Consider the following 15,215-nt stretch of genomic DNA (forward strand, 5'->3'; position numbering starts at 1 on the left):
TCTCTGTTTTGTATAATTAAACAAAGAGTAAAAGACAGATAATGGAAAAAAGGTCAGATGTTATGCCTGCACTTCCTAAATTTATTGGTGTATTCACTGTTTCATGAAGTGAATGCACTCCACATCAAAGCAAGCCAGAGAGTTTTCTGATTTGAGGACAGCATTGACTTCAAGCCAAACACGGCGCAGTTGTTTAATGTATGCCCTCATACGAAGTTGTAAACTGCAGTGAACACACACAGTTAATCATTTACCTTTCTCTAAGCAATGAAGGTGCTTTAGTGTGTCGGGCTGCCCCCACTGACCATGCAGCTTGGTTGTGTGACCTGTTTCAAATCTCCTTCTGTCTTCAGCCGCTTCCACTCTGGTCATTTCCGCTGTATGATTACGTTTGAATTCCAGACATCAAAGATTTCAAATTCCTTGAACCTGCAATGTGAGACGACGTGTTTAAGACTATGAGGTGGCATAATTATTCACACTCTGTACTTAATTAGAAGTACAGATACAATAAAAAGACTACTAAATATAGAAGTATTGATAATTAAACATTAAAAAAGGAAACCTGGCAAATGGACTTAACATAGTTCCCCACCACTGTCTCACATTTACGTCACTGGCTACTCATCATTGCCAGCTCTGCAAATCAGAGTGCTAAGTGACAAGAAATAAAAATGCAAGCAAGGATGGCAGAAGCAGGATGGGGAGATTTAATGTGAGATTGCATCCGCTCCTAATGTTGATGCACGTCCTTGCAAATTCCATCTTGGTCATGTGGCAAACCATCAGGAGCAGACTGAAAAAGTAAAAGAAGAAGTACAGTAATATCCTTCTCAGTTGTTGCAATATTGAGCTGATAGCAGCCTTATTTCAAAGTAGCGGGTACTTCTGAAGGCTGCCGATACCAGTCAGTGATACTGAACGCAAAAAGAAAAATCCTCCTCACCAGTATTTGACTACACTGCGGCAGTTTGGCACCTCGTCGAATGATTATGTGTGCGAAAGAAAGGGTCTTTTTTTCACAATGACCTGATTTTGTACCAACAGAAAAGTACTTGTGGTCTTTTTGCACAGATTGAAGTCTATTGGCGGCGATGCGGCATACCACTTTCTGACCGACGACACAGGACGGGATGATGGTTGGATGCCTGATCCTGAAGTCAAGAGGAAGCACCTGGCAGAAGGGCCACGTCGCGCTCCTTGCAGCTTGCACATCAGCTGTTGAATTCCCATTTTGGGGCATTTGCTGCACTTCGAAACACGAGCGGCTCCTCACGTTTCACTGTATGCTGACAGTGAGCGCAGTGCGACGCATGGCAGCTGTGGCCAGGGGTGAAACCAGCATGGAGGGTCACGAGCGCTCTGCTGGTGTTATGTAACTGCAACTGTATGAAAGAAAAGAAAGAGAGAATGATGTCATGTGTTTAGTTTTTCATGTCATTGCATTTGGTTTCGGTCAAATTTGACCTATTTATTGGCAAGAACAATACCTCAAATGTCACTTATTCACACTGAAATGTGATTTGAAAATGTGGAAATATTTCAAGCTGTCATTCTTCTGTAGGCTTGGTCCAAGGTTTGCATACACTTTGACTGTTTTGGGTCAAATACTGGCATCCATCCATTGCTCAAAGCATGATAACATGGTCATCTAGAGGCTATTTGTTAACCGGTATCTTTACGTGCACAGGCCAAGATCTGAATCCCAAACATCAGAATTATGAGGCAGAGTTGCAAACCACCCAAACCCCATACTGCCATCCTACTAAACAAGCAACAGTAAACACAACAGACACTTCTTGTCTATGCTGCGCTTGCGGTTAGTCAGAAATAGCCGCCCCGCTGTTATCAAGCTCAGGTCACACTTCCTGTCTTTCTGCCACTTCAGCTTGCGCCGGAGAATTCTGGGTAAAGTCTGGAGGTAGTACCACCCCCCCACCCACACCCCCAATCACTCAGGAAGGCAATGCTAGCACTTCCTCCTTGGCAAGGGATGCATGCAAAGTGGAGATGCAGGAGGTCAGATTTTGCTCCAAGTGATCTGTGATCTCCTGCTTTGCCGTATTTTTTTAACAGTGTACATGTAGTACTTACTGCAGGGATGAGCAACTTAAATGCTGGAGGGCGCCACGAATTTTCATCAGTTCTCCTGGGGGGTGGGGGGGGGGCAAATAAGACCACGCACTTCCTAATCAGATATATGGCAAAAATAGTATCTTAAATGTGGAGAAAATGCATGCACACAATGTAATACTTTTTGACAATACATTTTCCAATACTTCTATGCGGGCGGCCCGGTGGTCCAGTGGTTAGCACATCACGCCCAAGCCTGTGTGGATTTTCTCCGGGTACTCCGGTTTCCTCCCACATTCCAGAAACATTCGTGGCAGGTTCATGGAACACTCTGAATTGTCTGTGAGTGTGAGCGTGGATGGTTGTTCGTTTGTGTGTGCGCCGCGATTGGTTGGCAACCGGTTCAGGGTGTCCCCCGCCTACTGCCTGAAGACAGTTGCGATAGGCTCCAGCACCCCCGCGACCCTTGTGAGGAGAAAGTGGATCGGAAAATGGATGGATGTATACTTCTATTTTAAGATCCACTAACCAAACCCAACAAAGGCTTTGAAGCAACAACAAAATAATAAAATTACCATCCATCCATCCATGGCACAAAACTACTGAACAAAACCAACATTATGTATGTATGTATGTAACATTTAGGGCAGTACAAGTCCCAGTGTCTGACAGGTCTTCCATCTAGTGGTGATTTCTGGTATTACAATTTAAAACTCCAGTTGATATTTGCATATTTGTTGTTTGGCACCAGCAGATTTGCATACATTTTCAGATTTTAGAGTTATGCCCCGTTTTTTGGATTTTTAAAAATTTAACTTCCCTAGTTAACTGCAAGCATGTTTTGGGGCTGTTAGCCAATAAAAAAACCCCAAAGCAGATTGTTAATTGGCTGCCTGCCAACAGCTCTCAAAACACTGCATCAGCATGAAAGAATGGTTCACACACACATGGTGTGCTCTGAAAAATATTGTAATAAAGCTGTGATATTAATTAAGTGTTAAAAGGAGCAGTTTGGCTCCGTCCTCGCCACAGCAAACAACCCTCCCATATTCCTGAAACAATGACGACTGCACCAAAATGAGGGATTCTTGAGCTCAGGACCAAACAGCAAAGGGTGAAAAAAACCCAAACATCTCAATGTGGTAACATGGCGTCCTTGTCGTGGGCAGCTTATCTGTCAGGTTACAGTGCAACAGAGGAAGGGACAGCCCACATTCTTTAGCACTGACCTCATGCAGGAACACGATGATGCAGTCTTCAAAACCCCAAAAAGGGTACATGTGCAATTGCACTTTCAGCTCTCTCTCTCTCTCTTTCTCTCTCTCATTCTCATTATTATTTATTTTTTTAACAGAAAAACAAATAGCTTGCAGCCCAGCATGTAGTGTTCATGAATATGTCGAAGGAACCCCCCGAGGAGAGCTCATGCACCTGCCATGGTTCATTCATCAAATCCCCAGCCTGCACGCATGCACACACCAAGAATAACCAACAAAGGCGTCTAATGAGCAGGAATGTCCACAGATCAGTTGGACAGCTGCCACAGCGGGTGGGGACCTCCTGGTGGTACCCTCACAAAGATTCCCCCACTTCACTTCAAAGCCCCAACAGTGGCCAGACTCGCATTTTCCAGTGGTGGCATATAACAAAGAACATTTTTATTGTACTGCTCTAGATGACATAACTTCAATATTTGTTGCTTTAATGACTTTTTAATTTTTCTTAGGTAATTGTACTTTCCACTCCTTACTTTGTCAAAGTAGGCTTGTTAATTTTTCAACCTCCACTGATGACATCATGGAATAAATGGAGAGGGAAAAGTCAACCACAGTTGAGATTTTCGTTGACTGATAAATTGAAAGTTGGTGACTGATAAGGGACGACTGGGAACACTAACAATGATGTCAGAGAAGCGAGAAAAAATTTCAAATTCAAAATTGGGTATCAATTGTGCCAATCAATAAACGACACGCTTCTGGTCTTCAGAAATTCTGTCTCATTCCACCACCCCCCCCCCTCCACCCCCACACACACATATATGGGGAAATAAATAAAACATTTGAGTTGTTATCCTTGCTAATTTAGCATATTCATCACAAAAAGAAAAAAGCTAATACTAACTAGCTTGTTTCCCTTTAACTTTGTACAGACTGCAGAGTTTTTTTTCTTCTGTTGTGCCAAGTTATCAAAACATGTATTATTCTCAATGCCTCAATGGCCTTTTTTGCAAGGATTCTTTGATGAATACTGAGGCCTAAAGTGATCCATTGCAAGTGCATCTTAGGTCAGCCTAAAAACACAAATTTCTCAATTATCTGGAATTTTAAAAAAAAACAAAAAACATACAGCTAAGGTGTAGTTCTTCAGCTGTAACCATTTGCTGATTTTTCATTTTTTTATTCGTCAACTCACAATGTTAGCAAAGCTTTGGGAACACATTGTTCGGTTAACATAAAAATTTGAGCTCCATTTACAAGGTATCAAAATGGTTAAAATTCATTTTTAATTTTGTACTTAAAGTCTACACTTTTTTTTCCTACCAAAGATATTGTTTTTTCTTTTTTTTTAAACACAGTTTTACTTAAGTACAGTGTATAGGTACTTTAAGTGCCCTGCTTTCTCTTAACAGCACCGTCATTGTGGCAAGTGTATCTGCCTACCGAATGTACAGTACACATGACGTGCTTGCTGACCTAAGTGGAGCAGGAGCAATTGACTGAATCCCATTTGTTGCGGTGGCCTGGCTCTGATATCTGAGGAATGCACAACAGCAGACATTGGCTCATGTCAGGAATGTTCACAATTTCAGCTTGGTCCACCTCCTGTGTGTGTGTGTGTGTGTGTGTGTGTGTGTGTGTGTGTGTGTGTGTGTGTGTGTGTGTGCGTGCGGGCGTGTGTGCGGGTGTGCGTGCGCGAGATTTTGAGGACACTACTGTATTGCCGAAAAACAGAGGGAAAAGTGTGTGTCTGCTTCTGGTTGGATGCAGGGATTACATAAAGCGACACCTGATTGGCTCCTTTTAAGCATGACAGCATGGCGCATCCTGGTGGATTATGGGTAATAATATTGGGAGGCTGCAGTGAGGACGGGCTGTCTGTTTTTCAGCCTCCATGGTCTCCATCGATATGAATACTCTTGCTAAATATCGCAGCCCAGCTTCTGATATACAACTAAGCTGTGTTTGTGTAACCAACTTCAACATGAACGCCCTTCAGGGAAAATATGATTTGGGGTTATTTTCATGAGAAAGATTGTTGTATATTGACTACACAAGCCCAGCCCTGACACGACAGGTTAGAGTTTCCTCAGTGGAGCCAAAACACAACAAATTTATGAGCTTGTTGAAAGAAGAGGGCCTTGGCATTTTTTTTTTCAGTTATCTTAAATGATGTCAGCTATCAATGGCACATGCCTGGTGAAACACAAGCTGTGAGTGAGGCCAAACCATCTCCCTTGAGTCCGAGGCACATGCACTGATTGGCGCATTTCTGGCTCAGCCATCGATTCCCGGAGCCATCTGCCACATTGTGGCTCAGAAGTTAGTTTCCGTGACAACGCAGTGTCGAGAAATGACACATTTTATTTAAGTCTGCGATCTGTTCTCGGATGTTACGTCCACTCGCAGTCTCTGTTAGGGAAAGCGATTTTGACTGCCCGTTCTCCAGTTCCCATGAAAACAGCAGTCTTGTCTGCAAGGGGTTTTCTTTTTCATCTGACCTTTTTGCTCATGCTTTAACCCTGAGCTTTCAATTCCTTCGGGTGGTAATAATAACAATAAGAATAATACATTTGATTTGAAAGCGCTTTTCACAGTACTCAGACATGTCACAAAAAGAATTAAGAAATGCAGGCTAAAATAATAGAGTTCAAAGCAAAAATATACCCACATTTTGAAACACACAAATGTCAGAAAAGAAAAACAAAGCGAGAAATGAGTAACAAAGATGAAAAGATGTTAAAAACATTGCGGAGCAGGTCAGTTTTGAGTAATGCTTTTAAGGATTGGAGGTCAGTACAGTTGCAAATGTGTTGAGGGTTTCCGAGGGTGGGGGCATAGACGGAGAAGGCTCGGTCCTCCCAGGTTTTGTGGTTGTTCACGAGGATGGTGAGGAGGTTTGCATTTGAAAGAGGTAGCAGGGGGACTGATTGTGAAGGGCTTTATAGGTGAGAAGGAGAAGTTTAAGTCAAGTCAAGTCAACAAGTCAAGTCAACAGTATTTATAGAGCACTTTCAAACAGCCATCGCTGCATACAAAGTGCTGTACATGGAGCGATTTGACATACACAATAAACAGTAAGACGAATCGGTAATAAAGGCGGTGGAAAGCACCAAGCAGTAAAACCAATAGCAAATCTAAGTCATGCTGAGTCAAACGCCAAAGAATACAAGTGAGTTTTGAGGAGGGCTTTAAAGATGGGCAGCGAGGAGGCTTGCCGAATGTTCAGTGGGAGGTCATTCCAGAGAGATGGACCAGCAACAGAAAAGGCTCGATCCCCTCTGAGCCTCAGTTTAGTTCTTGGTACGTCTAGCAAAGACTGGTCCACAGACCTGAGGCGCCGGGCAGGGGTGTAGGGGCGTATGAGCTCAGAGAGGTAAGGTGGCGCGAGATTATTCAGAGATTTGAAAACAAAGAGGAGGATCTTAAAAATAATTCTAAAATGAATGGGGAGCCAGTGAAGGGATGCCAAAGTAGGAGTTATATGCTCCCTCTTACGAGTACCAGTCAAGAGGCGAGCAGCGGCATTCTGTACCAGCTGAAGGCGCTTGATGGAGGACTGGCTGACTCCAAAGTACAGGGCGTTTAAATTGATAATGTGCTGGGGAACAAGTGGGGAACCAGTGGAGGTTTCTAAGAACGGGGCTGATGTGGTCACGGGAGCAGGCGGCGGCATTCTGGATGTCCTGTAATTTATTGAGGAGTTTGGAGGTTGCACCGTAGAGGATGCTATTGCAGTCATCACGTGGGTGAGGGTTTGGGTGATGTGTTTGAATGACTGAGTGAGTGAGTTGGATACAGTGTTGATTTTAAACTCTGTTTTATGATCTGAGGCCACCCCACAACCTCGGCCAATGAAACAGTGTGCTTTAGCCCGCAGACATTCACATGCCATGCCAGCTGTAAGTGTGTCGCGCGCACACGTGTGCGCAGACACACTCGTGCACACACACACGCACGCACACGCTAAAACTGATGTGCTTTTATCCTGCATAAAAGGGCCTATATGAGGTACTGTAGAGCTCTTTGTTCTATTGTGTGTCGACATACTGGAGCCATCCAGTCAAAATAAATAATGGGCATCAGATCAAGGCTCGGAAGTTTCTGTACCTAAAATTTAGCAGATTAGACTCACGGATACTTCCTGGAAAAGTAGGCTGAGAGAACTGTGATCTTTTTTTATGTGTTTCAAAATATTTTTTACTTTTATAGCAATTGTGACATTCTGATTCTGTAACAATACAGTGCTCCCCTTGCTATATCGATTTTCATTCGGCCTTTACTCGATGAATAGAAAAAAAATCCCCAAAACACAACGACGTATGTAGAAGCTGCTTTAAGAAAGACCCATTAGCTTAATGCTAACATAGAATGGAAAATTAAATGGACATGCTAAAAATCATCAGCAATAATCGTGGTTTTACAAGCCTTTCGGGAACAGATACTTGAACACAAATGGTGGACCAACACATTGATTATTGCATAGTTGACTTGTCTTACACGCATCTCAGAAATCGAAATGAATGGATGGATGTTACCATTCAATTCCCATATTGTACAGAAGCCAAGGCGTGGTCTTTTCATTTGAAATGTACAAACTGCAAAATAATCCAGGCTACATGTTCTCGATTGGCCGGCACAGGCTTGCGAGACTGCTGCCGTTTATTTTTATTATTTTTTTTGCTTTCAGTAAAGTGACGTGTGTGTGTGTGTGTGGCCAGGATGGGAGTCAGTGTCACATAAATAATGCTAATTCCAAGCTTAAATTCTTACAAGAGCAGGAAGCAAGCAACAACAACTAAAAGATGGCCTTGAGATTGCTAAATTAACCCATCTATGTGAGAACTTCTCAGTTGTATACTATAAAGACTGGTCTAATTTGACTACCCACATATATATATATATATACACAGACCCAGCACCGGCCAGACAGGACCTTCACAACAATGTAAAGTATCTCCATTGTATTAACATCTTAGTCACAGCAGACTAATCTGTCTGTGTTTGAACATTAGAGTGTGTTATGACTACGGTACTATAGTAGTCGTGTGCATCTTCTAAGACCCTGTTTTGTTTCATTTATCTTGCTTTTTTTTTGTCTGAGGCCAGTCAGTGAAATCAATTAATAACATTTATTTTACAGTGACTGTAATTGTATTGTGCACTTTATTTTCTGTGGATATAATGGCACTATGGACCATATAGAGCTCTGGAAAAACAAAAAAGATCAGGGGGAAAAAAACTGGATCATTTTTTTGTCTTTCAGTCGATGCTTTCCTGCAAATAAATCCTCACAATGACAATATTTGTGAGTGAAGTTGTGCACAGGATTCCAAACAAAAATGTATTTCACTCAAACATGCACTGCAACTGTAAATTGCAAAACTGAAATCAGAGTAGTTTTTCAGGTAGAACGCATACATTTCAGCTTGAGAATTTTTACCGCCAGGTATTACACATGGGCATTTACAGCACTTCTGAAACTGTTACACTGACAGAACAACACTCATTTGCTCTCAGCGACATGCATTAGCACATCCCTCCTACTAAAACCAACATGGAAAACACCACCAGTTTTTTTCTTGAGCTCTACAGTGACATCGATTCACAAATCCATTTTGCAGCGTTGTCCTGTCAACGAGCCATTTGATTCTCTTCTAATGGCTCCGGCTTGACTATAAGCTTGTGCGTCTGGCGGATGGAGGAATGCACTTTACAAACATCAGCCCATTGTTTCCCCATCGGATGCACATACAACAATGTGGGGAAACTTGTGCTTGGACTCCACCAACTATCTAATCTCATCACCTTGTTAGTCTGATGGAATGTAAATCGCTTCAGGCCACATCCCTTCTGCCCGGTTTCGACACATTCTCCATTTGACGGATTTCTCCATTGTGAGACTAATCAAGGTTTTCTTATCTTTTGTTATTCATGAAGAGCAGGACATCAACATTGAGATCAATTTTTTAATAAGTGCTTTCGGCCATTATCTACTAAAAAGCTAACCTACTCGCTGTTTAATGCGAAAGTATTGCTCTGGTAGAAATTGAAGTGAGGAGAGAAGCCATTTTGTGGCATCCAAAAGCAATAATAATGCTGTTTAGGGGTGGGACATCAATAACTTGAGTACTTCAGCTACTCGCGGCAAGACTTGGCCCAGATCCTCTGCGAATACCCGTGGAACACTATCCAATGTTTACAGGTGAATTACATTTGATATATTGTCTCAAACTGTTGATGTACTTTTGGCATAACTTGCTCTTCTCAGACCGTAAAATTCACAAGCCATACATTTTACCAAGATTACCCACTTCGATGCCTTTCTGTGACTCCTCCAGTATCTTCTGTATCATTTTTGCAACCTGCTGTTGAGGCTCTCATCTCAGTGGTCACTTCCTTTCAGGAATATCCTGTTTGATCGTTTCTTAGGTGCCGTCTTGGTCTCAGAATGTCAGAATGTGAATAGCATGACGAAGGGCACTCTTAAAATACCAAATCTAATTCAACCAGGAAATGTATTGGCCTATATGTGGCTCGTAACCCTGTTGCAAATGTTGCTGTTTGTCCAAAAACTACTGACACAGTAAACAGTGGGATATTGAAACGTTTCCAGAAAGTCAAATGAAGTTCACCTTTAGTGGTCATAGTACATTTTGGCTTCGTCCTGAAATTTCAACCATTGTGTGAATGGTGTCTGTCCAATTACCTCTTGTTGGAGCATGTGCATATATGACATGGTGACATGCCTCCCAGTGCACATACCAAGTTGTCATACACCGATAAGACAAAGAAAGCGAGGAGGGCGTGCTGTGTCAAGCATCACGCTTCTAATGATGAGGAAGGAATCTCAAAATCAATTTTGAGGAACACAGTCGCGTCACTGTCAGAACCGCTGCCACTTCTCTTTGCATCCAAAAAAAGAAGCACAACAGCGGCTCAAATTCGAGGAAGCTATGCATGCAAAGTGAACTGAGAACATGCTGCTCCTCTACATATCCATTTTCTTTGATGTCAAGCTAAAGACCAGCAATACACCAAGGAGACCGTTTGCAGGACCGGCGACTGGAATGGAAACAAAACATTGGGAATTTGGCCTCAGTTAAAAGCCAAAGGTATCAAAACACTTTGAAGCAAATCAGGACCACACAGGACCACGCAGAAACACACTGGAGCTGTGTGACGCAAGAGTTTAGGGGATTTGTGATGGAAAGAGAGCAATTGTTTCAGGGAACTTGCCGTGCTGACCTTTGAGACAGAGAAGCGGGTAGAACGAGGGGGTGTGGATTCTTTTTTGGGATAGTCACAACCATTCTTTTGTAAGCGGTCAACTTTCTCCAGCTTCTCCTCTGCCATAATTCTAACAAGAGGGTCAAAAAACGGTCATATCGATGTGGAGTGTGGACAAATGCCTGTTGATTCCCTATATTGTGATTTAATGGAGTTTTTATTTTCTTTACACCCGACCGCCATCGCTAGTTCACCTCTTTGGTTTGAAAAATGGCAGGAATTCTCAAGTCCCTACCCGGCGGACATTCCCTTCCCTCACACATCAGATATCCCGCCTACGTACAGCAAAGTCCGAGCAACATCCGAATGTTGATGCATTGCGTAAGAAGTGGGATGAAACCCCCCTTTGCTAACATAAACAGAGCCTTTATTCCTGAGGCTTGTATTACTCATCCACGTCACGATTTGCTTCACTTTAAGTGGTACACCGAACGATTGCTGTGGGACAAGTAATAATGTTTGACTGACATTTAGCTGAGAAAGAAAAAAAATTTGGATTTGGGGTTTTTTGTTGTTGTTGTTTTTTCATCTCTACTTTGTACCTGGTCATCAAACAAAAATCGCTTACAAAGGCAAACTACAGGAGAACAACGAGTATACACAAATGAAATACCAAACTCCAATAACGTGAAACCAAAGATCAAGATCGCCAAAAAGGAATAGTGAAAATACAAAGTTCTACGAGAAAATGAGAGCTACTCTGAAAGGAAGCTATCGAGAGATCTAAAATACAACACTTGAAGCACAACACCAAGCAAGGTCAATAGAGGGCTCCGTCCTTTTAGCAATTACCCACAATGCACTACCGGCGGCCATATTGGAGGGCTGTCTTGTTTAGAACAGCCTAGAATCTGAAGCCTAGAATCTGAAAGACTTGGCAGGACTTGATGGGGAAACATGGAACAGGTGCGGCTGCTGGAAGGAAACGGCCGTCACTCCAGCTGGAACTGAACCACAATCAAAACAGGCAGAAAATGACATCCATGAGTCGGCCTGTGCACACTCATTACATTCGTTCTTCTCACAGCAGCCGTCTTGGCGCCATGCCCGTGCTGGTGTACAAAATGGCGCGCTGGAACAATTGTGGCGTGGGGGACTCCTTCGCCAGATTTCCAAGACAAAGATGCCGTGTTGAAGCCGAACCTCTCCTTCAGTCCAATTTGAATTGGGATGCTGCAGATGGAGGGGCGGCGAGGGAATGTCGGCACACGTCAGCCTGAACCCTTTATATATGCTGGGGAGTGTGGGTGGGGGGGCGCTCAGTGTACAAAAAGACACAGAGACCGTCTGTCTTCAGTTGCAAAAAAAGCGGGGCATTCAGGCATGTGCGACTCTTTTCACCAAGTGACAGTTGAAATCTTTTCAGCCTTTGTCCCGACTTGTGACTAGTTGTGAATTTATCATAAGCGCAACAAAGCGTGAATGCTTCGTGTTGCCACATTGCTGTGACCTCTTCCCATTTGGACTCTTTTCCACTGGCCACTGCCTGCAAAGCTCTGCGATTCATTCATATAAACTTCAGGATAAGCTGTGAGCAACATCACTTTTGATAATCCCATGAAGGAAATTTGGCCAAGAAGAGGCAAAACTTTCAACCCTAAAAGAGGAAGCGGCATTATTTACTTCTACAGCTGCAGAAATAGTCCTGCAGTTTTTGTTCCTGGCAGGGAGCAATGAAGCTCAAATGCTTCGCCACTGCATGGGCTTAACCCTGGAGAACCCAAGAACCCTTTTCGTCTTTGGAAAATGATGAATTATACATGAAATGACTGCTATATGTTCACTGAACACCAAAATACATGTTTTTTTTCAAAAATGTAATGCTTTAATCCTAATTTACGATTAGGGCCAAATTTGAACCTTTGGGATTTAAGGGTAGCATTTGAGTAGCGAATTTATAGTGGCCAAATTTGACCCGTGGGTTCTCCAGGGTTAAATTGCTTTTTGTCAGGTATCTGCATCAGTTTTTCTGATGACTTTTTACTTCATTCTCTCTTCATTTTAAAACACATACTTCTACTTGTATGTCCAAATTAGCTAATTACGTTTTTCATTATGACAGAAAGAGATCCTAAAATCTAGAGTTGCCCGAAACCCATACGGCTTAACTTGCTGTAACTCATTGTTGCGATGAATACTCAAGTGTGTGCGCAGCAATGTGAACTTGAGACTTCCATTTCTGTCTGGTTATCTTTACTATTTGGGTGATGCCATAGAGTCCTGTGAGTCACAGATTCACAAGTAACGTAACACTGATTCATTGGAATGAATAAATAACTTGACCCGGAACATGTGGGGCTATAAAAATTCCACTTCAGCTTTCTTTTTGTACTAATTCAGGGGTCAGCGACACAAAAGAGTGAAAGAGTGAGGACAAAAAAAATGTCTGGAGCCCCAAAAAATAAAAAGCTTTCTATAAAACTTACAATGAAGGAAACACATGCTGTATGTATGTAGGAGACCGGACCGTCTCAGAATTGTTTGTGATTCATTCCTTTGTTGTGTGTTTACAAACACCCCCATAGAATTTATTTTCTGATTTCCCCGCTTGATTTTTTGCTTTGGTGCATTGTTTTCGCTTTTCTTAGTGTCATTGAAGTGATCATGAATTTCCCTTTTTCAGAGGCTGTCTTTGAACGCCTCTCGAGTTGAACGAGAAAAGAGAAGGCACGGAGTCGGACGCAGACGTGCCTGTGTTTGTCGAGACTGTTAGAATCATAAATAAAGTGTACGTTTTAAAAACCCAACACCACAGCTCTCCTTTTTCGGAGCGACAGCATGCATCTATATCTATTTGAGCTACAGTATATTAGCCTACTATCAAAATATTTTTCCATTTTCAAACATTTTTTATGAAGCTCCAGGGAGCCACTAGATGTCGCTAAAGAGCCACGTGTTACCTACCCCCGTACTAATTGAATGAACACACTGTGATTGGCTGGGAGCTAGTTCAGGGTGTCTCCCGCCTACTGCCCGAAGACAGCTGGGATAGGCACCAGCACACCCGCGACCCTTGTGAGGATAAGTGCATCAGTAAATGGAACAACACATTAATTAACATGCGCCAAATGCTTTTTATCATTTTAGTCCGGTTACAATGGTAAACTTGTCCATTTGTTGTCATGGAGATAGCATATTCGATTAAATGGGAGTCGCGGAAACGTTCTGCTCCTTCACCAAGAAGTGAAACGCGTGACATTTGAAAAATGTACAACTAATTCTGAAACTTGTTAAGAATGTGCTGTCCTGAAACAGCATCAGAGGAAGTCCAGCCAAACTTCTCCTTTTGAACAAAGAAAACACGTGAAAAGGCTTTTGATCATCTAAAAATGTTACCGGTGTAAATGCAGTGGCAGCCCCTATATTTGGTACTACTTCAATAGGGTCTCACTTGACTTCATCCACTTTTCACGATACAATGGTAGAAATCATCAATACCATACAGACAGTGCCATATCGATCTACTGGAGCAGTTCCCAATCAACATATATCTAAATAGCTGGTTCGCCGCCCTCCGGGCGGCTCGTCAGCTAGTTCCTGCGGAAGGCTGGTAAGGTGGGCCTTCGGCCCACAAAAGTGTTGTTGCTTGGTTCAACTTTTTGTTCATCTTCATTGCTTATCGCGAAAATAAAGAGATGTTTAGCTCTACTAAATAACTAACAATTTCATTGCAATGCTTGTGGGTAGACAACATTTTTTCACTAAGATGCCCGCGCGATCGTAGGGAGCCACTGCCTGAGCGGCGCAGTGAAGTAGGTACGTTTTGAAAAGGGACAGACGGAAGGACAGACCGCGTGCGGGACGACGCGCAATATATATATAGATAACATGAAAACATAATAAAGTAGAGACTCTTCTCTTTCAATGTGTCAAAATAACAGCATGAATAAAAGTTACAGAATAAAGTAAAATAACACAAAGTGTAGTCACTGATGACGTAGTGCTTTCACTTCCTCTTCGAAGATTAGTGTAGATGAATGGTATCTGTCATTTATCTGGTATGGTATCTAATTTTATTTTCTAATTAAAGTGGAACCCCTGTTACTGTTAGTGTAATTAATAAATGTCAGATTTTCATGTTTAGTACTTTGTATGCAGCTCTGGCTGTTTGTAAAGTGATCTATAATAAAGCTCTGAATTGATGAACCCGTCCCAGAGATTCTGACTTAAACCGAATCGTACGCAAGACGGTCTGTACGGCAATATCAAGACAAGTTGGCCAAGATTTGCGTAACATCTTACCAAAAGCCAGGCCTTCAAAATAAAATTCATTCACCGCTCTATTCAGAAAACCCTGGGGGACTTATTGACAAAAATTAGAGCACTCCCATTTGCCATTCAGACCTTTCTGCATCACATTGAGAAGTTTACCACCCCGCCTTCTCTGATCCTCGCCTGTCTGCCGGTACCTTCTGTGATGCTGCTGTTCGCTGTCAAACCGGCAATCAACTGGTGGCCAATGATAGCTAATCTTCTGCTAATATGGTCCCTAAGGGTCACGGTGTTTGGACAGCATCTTTTCAGCTTGTGGTTATTTCAGCTCGACAGAAGAAAATGTCCAACAAGGGTTCACTGTACTCCACATCCTATTAGGCATGATAACATTTGTGTTTTGACAAAGTGGGAAATGGGAGG

The sequence above is a fragment of the Hippocampus zosterae genome, chromosome 2 (genome assembly GCF_025434085.1).
Source record: "Hippocampus zosterae strain Florida chromosome 2, ASM2543408v3, whole genome shotgun sequence".
NCBI lineage: Eukaryota > Metazoa > Chordata > Actinopteri > Syngnathiformes > Syngnathidae > Hippocampus > Hippocampus zosterae.